Source organism: Halyomorpha halys, unplaced genomic scaffold (assembly GCF_000696795.3).
Source record: "Halyomorpha halys isolate HHAL.00 unplaced genomic scaffold, Hhal_1.1 Scaffold246.1, whole genome shotgun sequence".
NCBI lineage: Eukaryota > Metazoa > Arthropoda > Insecta > Hemiptera > Pentatomidae > Halyomorpha > Halyomorpha halys.
Genome location: NW_027115081.1, coordinates 411,227 through 420,633, shown reverse-complemented (window position 1 = coordinate 420,633; position 9,407 = coordinate 411,227).

Below are 9,407 nucleotides of genomic sequence, written 5' to 3'. Positions count from 1 at the left end.
TGAGAAAATATGTAGGAGGTAAGAATTTACGGAGTTTGTAAAGAAGTCCCGGGTGCCAGACTCGATCAAAAGCCTGCTCTATGAAAAAAAAATTAAAATCTGTACTGCTACAACCCATGAAGGGTTAAGGGATCAGTACCTTGTAAGGAAATACTGTTACTAGACCAACGGTTGTGCAAGGAGGTGATTGGGTCAGAATCACTCCCGACCGCCAGATTTATGCTTTAAGAGGCTGGGTGAACCCCAGGAGGGCTCTGAACCTGACTGACGGCTACAGTGTAACCGAAAACAATTTTCTGCCCAGCCGAATTCGAATTTATTACATTCTTTCTTTTATTTTATAAATTACATATTTTTTTATATAGATTATATATTAAATATGTTTTAAATGTTGAATACTATGAATATTATAAATAAATTACTTTAAGCTAGTTTACCCATAGATGGCAACATCTCCCTTAAATTGCTTACATAAACTAAAATTTGGAAAAACACTTAAACAAAGAAATCTATCATACAGTTATCTAGCATGGTAGTGGCTATGACATTTGGTGCAATGATTGCAAACTTTCACCATGTAAACTGGTAAACGAACTCTATACTTCACTAATGGATATTTGTATCTAATGGAACGTTTTCATTAGGTTTAGTAACTAATGCCAAAATAATTTCAATTTGATTTTTTTGTTTTTAGTTAAAGAAACCATAAATAAAAAAATACCACGTAGTTAATAACTTTCAATGAAGGGAATGGAAATTTCAATTGGACGAAGCGCCTCTACTCGGTGAATCTCCGCAATTTAAAGTATATCATTAATAAAAAAAAGGGTAAAGAAAGACAAAGACTAGTGGTTTATCCTGTTGGAAGAGGAGGCGGCTGGGAGAGCTTCTTATACATATTCACCACTGGAGGGAATTGCAAATTGGGGAGGGTGGGTCCCTTTGTTTTCTTTACCATTTACATTTTGTCAGAGCTGGTGGCCCCTAATTCGGCCCCCCCAACTCCTTCCCCCTCCGCGATTGGGGGTCAGCTAATGGACTGAGGTATTTGAGGTATTCCTCTATCTCAGCTATATTTAAAATTTTAATTATAAATTATTCAATTTTCGTAATAATAAAACAAATTATTATCTGGCATGTGTGTATGATCATAAAAATTTATAAAATAACGTTAAATTGTAAAACTTTCCATATATAAAATGCAAATGGTATGTTTCTGCAAATTGGGAGATAAATATTTTAAAAACGTTATTCCGAATCATTAATGACCGTTACTAAATATACGGATACATTAAAGCAGTCGCCATTTGAAAACGATATTCCTTAACGATCGCTCGTCATTACATCGTTAAATCGCTCATTAAAAATAAATGGCTTTTTTTTTTTTTTTTTTGTTCTTTATATCATTACAACGATTTTTTCATGTTGTAATAGGGTTATTCATGATATGTTAAATGTAAAATGTTTTACCATGTTAAATGTTATAAGTATAGCATTGTGAGCAGCCCTATTTAAAGTCATGTTACCTAGTGGATTTTCTGAGCAACTTGTTGTATTTCCTTCCCTTCCAAAACTTCTTGTTAATGTTTAATTTTAAGTTTTCACTAAATTAATTTATTACAACATGTCTGTCTAAATTGAGTAATAAGTGGAAGTGTAAAAATTTGCTACTAATTATATATTTTAAAAAGTCCAAAACACAAGACAAAAGAAAATCAAACTACGAGTAAGTAACCTAACACAACAAATAAAACGGTGACGACCTCAGCTGGTCTGTTGCGTGACGTCACTCTCCATTTAACTGACCTAGTAACAGACTCTCAACCATGTTATATGTTTTACCATGTTAAATGTTATAACTATAAGATTGTGAGCAGCCCTATTTGAAGTCATCTTAAACGTTAAATGCATAAGAGTCCCTAGCGGATTTTCTCAGCAACTTGTTGTATTAGCCTTTATGTTTATAACCTTCCTTCCAGACCCTCATGTTATTGTTTACTTCAGTTTTGATTTAAGTAATTAATTAAAACATGCCTAGAGTGAGTGAAAAGTGGAATTTGTGTGAAAGTTTAGCTTATGAGTGTCTTATTGATCTTCAAACTTGTGAAGAAGGGAATGAAGATGAGATAATTGACAACTGTATTGAAAGTCACAACAACAAATATGGCGGCGATCTCAACTGGTCTATTGTGTGACGTCATTCTCGATTTAACTGACCAAGTAACAGACTCTCAGCCATGTTAAATGTTATTTCGTTTTACCACGGCAAAAGAAGGCAATTTTTTTCGATTTAACACGAGTTTTTCCATTTAACACGCTTTAACATAGATCATGAATACCCCTATCGTTTTAATATGGTAAAATAAGGAGATATTTCGCCATTTAACATAAGTTTGTCCATTTAGCATGTTAAACTAAAGATCATGAATACCCCTAATGTAACATTTTGTCGTATATTTAGAGACTATGGTAGTAGGTATCAGAAATTGAGAGCACATACACACCATATTTACAAAAGGTATAAATAAATGATAAAATAAAAAAAATAAATCTGTACTGGTACTACCAATGAAGGGTACTCTTAATAAACCAACGGTTGCGCAAGGAGGTAATTTGGTTAGAATCATACTCGACCACAAGATTTTTTTCCAATTAAGGATACCCACTTTATGAGGCTTGGTGGACTCCAAACGGCTCTCGAACTCACAGGGTTAACTCACGTCTTCAGTAACAGAATAAATAATTGTCTATCACAGCCAGATACCGACTTCAGGCAGGTCCTTGAAGTTAATAGAAAGAAATTAATTTAATCTAAAGTAATAACCTCTTAAAAACATTCAGTACTACTTAAAATAAACCTGAGAAACCCTGAACCGAGCTTGTAAGTTCCCGGCGCATCTCAACCACGCACCTGGTATTAGAAGCCAGTGGAGGATGAGTGAGAGCTCTAGCCACATACAGTATAACTATTTACGATAGGTCTCTGGGCTACTACCGTTTCAAACTTGTAGGGATATTTAACGCTAGATAAGGATCAAGAGTGAGTTTCTCATGAATTTGCATTTAATATAAGGTATGATACAAATGGGATATTAAGGTACTGATGTAGGGTATTGTTGGTTACATAATAAGGAGCATCAATTTGAATTAGAAAATGTTGGCTAATCTTTATTTTTTTTGTTAAACTGGTTCCAGAAATGAACTATTTTTTTTCTATTCTTAATTGATTAATGGTATATAAATAATATATAGTAAGTTAAAATTTAAAGTTTTGTAATATTTGATGATACTTTTTTTCTTAATGTTAAAGCAATAGTAATTTTATCTTTTATATGTAGATTTATGTGATAGCAATAAATTTCCTCCGAAATTTCAGAAAATATCAGAGCCGGTTTATACAACAATAATAAATTACAGAATAAGCTGTCAAACATGAAAGACAGGGTTGATAAGATGGAAAAACTAAACGCAATTTATAGGATATATTGTAAAAATTGTGAAAAAGTATATATTGGTGAAACATCTAGAAAACTGGAAATAAGGATTTAAGCAACATATCACCAACTGTAAAATCGCCTAAGATATAAATTGCACAGCTCTGGCCTATCACAGCATAAAACTGAAACACGAATTCAATTTTTAAAACCCAAAAATATTAGATACAGCACAAAATACAAAACAACAGAAGATTTCTAGAAGCTATATACATAACAAAAAACATACAAAACACAGTAAACTATAAAACTGACTCTAAAGACTTAAATACACATTACGCAGATATTATAAATAGACTTAAAATAAAAACATAAAAATCAGATGAAATAAACAGGTTTATGTAAAAAATCACTAAGTTAATATTGAATACAAAACAGGACTTATAGAGTGATGGCTGTGCTAAAGAGAAGTGAAGATGCACAAATAGTTAACATGATTTCCCATCATGGTAATCATCATGAAATCATGAGGTGAATATTATTGTATAAATTAAAATAAATAAGGATGAAGATTGGCGTTATGATAGTTTTATTATTGTTGTAGGTTTTAAAGTGCTTGAATATGGGACAGTGGTCCCGAAACGTTGTACAATGTTATGAATAATTAATAAATATTTCATTCAAAATGGAAGTCATTAACCTAAAAAAAATACAACATTTTAGACTAGAAAAACCAAGTAACTTATAACGAAAAATCTTGATCTAATGTGTTTCATTTGTTTGTTTAGTCTTTTTTAAAGGCCTAAAATCTTTTGGTCATCAACACCTACGGATTATCATAATTATAATGATAAACACACACAGATTCATTCAGGCAAGCTTTAAAAAAATAAATAAAACTGATAAGATAATAATAAAATTAAAATTTAAAATGAAGATAAAATTTTGAAAGGAGGAGATGCTCTTTTAAAAATCTAAACACCACTGTGACTTTAGCTTCCTCATCTGTGAGAGCTTCAGATAAACTTAGGGTCAGTCCTATTCTATTTATTTTTAATAAATAGTGGGGGCATTCTGAAAACTACATTTAATCCTGTGCATTGAATGACAATATAGATGGAGGGAGCAATTTTTTGACTTGGTGAGGTAGTATATCCTATTCTCAAGCGGGTTAGAGCAATGTGGTTCACTTATAAACCCGACGACATGTTATATGTGTATTTCAATATTTGCTGAAAATCCCTTGGAGTTTCTTTTATTTTCTAAAAAACGCTTTTATTGACTTTAATTTGACGTTTCGGTGTTTTTATCCCAATTACCCAAGTTATCTGATCCTACATGATTAAATAATGATTTAGTAAATCCAATTTTATCAAGAATAGATTTATATAATCTCACATAATTTAATTTATTATCATTGATAATAAAGTTGATAAATTTTATAAAAAAAAAATAATTAAATTGATAAATTAAATTATAAGGGATTAGATGACCTGAAGATAGTAGAAAATGATTAATCGGATTTTAAAATTTTCTCTGTAATCCATCATTATTATTGCCATTCCAACTGATGTGTCCCCTAAAAGAGATACGCTTATCGCCATGGATACACCTAAGATTATAAAGATTAGATGAAAAAAAAGTAGCCCCGAATGACGTGTGGGGGGGGAGTGAGAAATGACAGGACAAGAGTGGACAGATCATTAGCCGAGGATGGAGGGGGGGCGATATCTCACTGGGGTAACATGCCATGCCTCGGTATAATTAAATCGAAAATAATGTATCAGGAGCAAAAAACATTTTGTAATTGCCACCTCCCGCGCTCTATCGCTCATTTTATCAACCATTTATCCTCGGCTTTTCTTTATCCTTTTTTTTTTTTTTTTTAAGGTTGTCACATTATCGCCTAAAGGTCTTGTTAATTAAAGCAGGACATTTTTATTAAAATAATAATTACAAATAAAATACAGGATAATGTTGTGCAGACATGACAGGGTTTGCTAAGAGTATTGATCCGCTACGACCTCAGGTTAAAAGATATATATAGACGCATAATGAAAGAGTTAAATATAAATCTGAAAAATTCGAGCTGAATGTGAACAGAAATATTTATTTAAACGTGCAGTTCCAACTTCTTCAACTGTATTAAAATATACACAAAAAGTTTTATTTATTTATTGCTATTTACAACTGTACATTATAATGCATTTAGTAAATTTGATCTCAGTTAAATTGGAGTGTTACAGGCGTGTAGAGAAACTACCCATTGGTAGCACTCTAATGACAGTTTACATAAGCAGGTCCCGTGGCCATCTTCTTTTCAGGCGCCTCTGAGGATTATCAGGAATGGAAGAGCCTTACTTCCTCCATAATGTACATTTATAAGTGACAATAAAAACAAAAACAAAAAAAAAAATTCATAGTTTTTATCTATATATACATATTTAATGACTGGTAAGACTTTAAGATAAGTATTTTTTTTTTTAATTTTTATTTATTGCTATTTACCAACTGTATATTATAATAAACTTAGCAAATCTGATCTAAGTTAAATAGGAGTGTTACAGGCGTGTAGAGAAACTACCCATTGGTAGCACTCTAAAGACATTTTACATTAATTGGCCATCTTCTTTCCAGGCACCTAGGAAAATTGTCAGGAATGGAAGAGGATGGAAGGTTAGAAGCTAGTGGGTTTGGGTGGTTAAAGAGTTTTTAACGGAAGGAATGATATCTGGTTCTGGCTAGATCGGTTACATATGGAACAATAAGGCTTCTATGTATAATTTTATTTGTGACAACGCAAAAAGTAATTTTGATGTTAGTTATACAATGTATTGTATATATTATTTTATTATTATGTTATTTTATTTTATTTATTTATTTTTCATACAGATAGTTTGATTATATCTATTCTTTTGTTTGTATATATTTTAAGAGTTTTTTTTCCTTCTTTTTTTTCTTTTATTTATATTAGTATGTATGAGATCATTCATCACTATTAACTATTGCCCACAACTGTGTGGCAGATTGTAATATCTATCAATAAATAAATCTAAGACATTTAAAAATAAAAAAAAAAAGTTATTCAATGGGATAATACGACATGTGGAGAATCCCATTGATAGAATTCCAATTACATTTCTAGAGAAGATCTCCTTTTCAGACGCCTAGAAGGGATTATTAGATAATGAAGGAGAAGCCAGGTTAGAAAAAAAGTAGGATTGGTGGTTAAGAGAATTATCCTGGTACTGATGGATATGTTGATTTGTGACATAGTAAGGAGCATTGAGGGTTTTAATTGAAAATGTGTATTTCACGAATTGGATACGAGAGGAATTCGATGGTTCGATAAGTCTAGATAGACCTTATTATATGTCATATAAATGAATTTTTTGTAATAGATTGAAAGCTTAGTCGTTTGTCGTTACTAATCTAGTATTTAAAAATATTTCTGTCTCTTTTTTTTGATTCATTTTTATTTTATTTTCACTTCACTGTTTATAGAATATATAGTAAGGTAAATTATTGTGATTATGCTAAATTCGAGTTCGAATTTTCGATTGAAATTCATGTTTTTAAGTCCTCTGGTTCTAAATAACCAACTATCCCAAAATGGTCTGTGTGTATCTGTTTCTTTGTGAGCAGCCTGGTTCAATAAATAAAACCCGGAAGCGCCACTTAATATAATCGATTTTTTTATATTTTATATTTTCTCAAAAATATCTTTGATGATATTAATTGAGGTGGTTGTGAATGTAATATTGAGTGGTCTTTAACATAATATTCTTTACAGGGTTTCCTCAAAGCGATAGGTTGAATAGCTATTGTCCTGATGAAGCCTTGCAAAGTGGGGCGAAACGTCCAACATTAAATAGTTAAGAAATATTTGTTCTTTTTTGACCGCAACCCTTAATATCTTCTTATATTCTCTTAAAATACTTTTGATTTTGTCTATTTGAAAAAAGATCTCTTATTTCTACTAGTCTCTAAAAATATTTAAATATAAACTATAAAAGGATTTAATAATTAACTTAAGGATAAAAGAAAATGTTTTTTCCAAATTTTGAAAATGTTTTTTATAAACTTCATCAATGAAAACATTGATTTTTTTAGTCCTTAAATATCGTAAGTTTGGGAATTTATCTTTAGGGAACGATTTGAAATAATTATGAGCGAGTTCTTTCCTGGTCATTATAAACATGTCTGCGTGAACATAACATAATTCAGGTGGTTGGTCTTCGGTTGTATTTCCAAGAGGTTTATTATGAAGCAGTTGAATACTTTTTGAGACTCACAATTTCGTCGATTATGGTATTGAACTAATCATTTGGGAACTGCAGCTTGAAAAATCGATAGTTTTGAATTCGTCGGCTAACTGAAGACAGCTATGAAAGATTATTACGTTTTTATTTTCCGGAGTGTGTTTGAAATCTGTTGGCTTATTACGAAACCCATTGATGATACCAGCAAACTGATAATGTTTGTTTATTTCCTTGCAGACTCGAATTTAAAATTGTCTTCTGTTAAAAAAGCAAACAAAAAATTCTGGATCTTCAAACTTCATTTCAAGTTGAGTGGTGTTAGATTAGACATATATATAGAGAAATACAGGGATTTTCTTGCATGTTAATAAGAACCAATCTCTCTCCTACATCACAGCGCTCCAGCGGTCAACTTGAGAACTATAAATCACTTTTAACCAACTTATAAAACACAGTATTTTATATACGTTTATTGATACTAAATTATTTCTTTCAAAAGGAAAGCGTTTCGAAGTTATTTTCAAAACGGTATGTTGGAAAAACCGAACCTATAAAAACGAAGAAATGTTCGTTAGTTTATTGTTAAATAAGGCTAAAAAAAATGCAACGGAAGGATATTTAAAAGCATTTGTTTTCACTTATAAGATCTTTTTATGTATGAAAAATAAAAACAAAGCAAGGACGACTAAAAATTTGCATACGAATAATTGAAGAAAAACAAAACCCGTATCTGTCGAGAATGGCCATTATCTCTGAGCTGAGTACTCGACAGCTCTCAACACGTCATGCGAGGGATGTTTCCTCCAGACAGCTGACAGGGAGATGGCAGCCACTCCAGAAGTTAGGACAGGCACCCTCCAGGGATGGTATTTGTCTTGAGGGCGATACAGGCACGCATCAGAGAGCGCGGATTAAAAGTTAGCTGGCTGCTTGCTAGGCAACAATGGGACCCTTTCTTTTCCAATCCCATTAGCTTAGGGGGGGGCCTCCAGCTCCAGAGGGATGGAAAAGTTCTTCGGCAACTTCTCGACCAACTACACAAATCTTCGGTAAACAAGTTCTTTTTTTTAATTAAATAACTGCCCCTTCTCTGCTCCTTTTTCGAAACCTTTGTTCTTCTTCCACATCGCAAGGGTCGATATTCTTTCTTGGCCAAAAAAGGAGAGAAAAGAAAAAGGAAGTAGGGAGGAAGATACTTCTGTAAAAGTAATGATGGAGTGGCCCATAACTCGGAAACGTGGCGCTGAGTTTTTGTTTATCATTTCCAACTTTTTATATATATCAAATTGAATGGTAGAGAAATCTTTTGAGAGGTCCCAGGAGATAGCATATGGAACCAGAACTCAGTCAGTTGTTAGTATTTATTTATTGTTATTATTTTAGGTGGAACATAATATTACCCATGATCAATAAAAAGTTGAATTAGCACAGGTAATGCATGAAAATGGTTTGTACAGGAATTTAAATAATTAAATTGTGGGCCGTATGAGTGGATTTAATAAATTGTAGAATTAACTTTACGTTGTGTTTTTACACTTACTTGACAAACGCTCTAAACTTCCCATTCATTACAAAAAATTAGTATACACTACGATAATCGGACCAATTTGAACATATGGAATTGAGCTCTGGGGCTCCACCAAACCATCAAATTCTTCCCGCATCCAATCGTTACAATCCAAAATCCTACGTAAAATCCTTGATGCTCCTT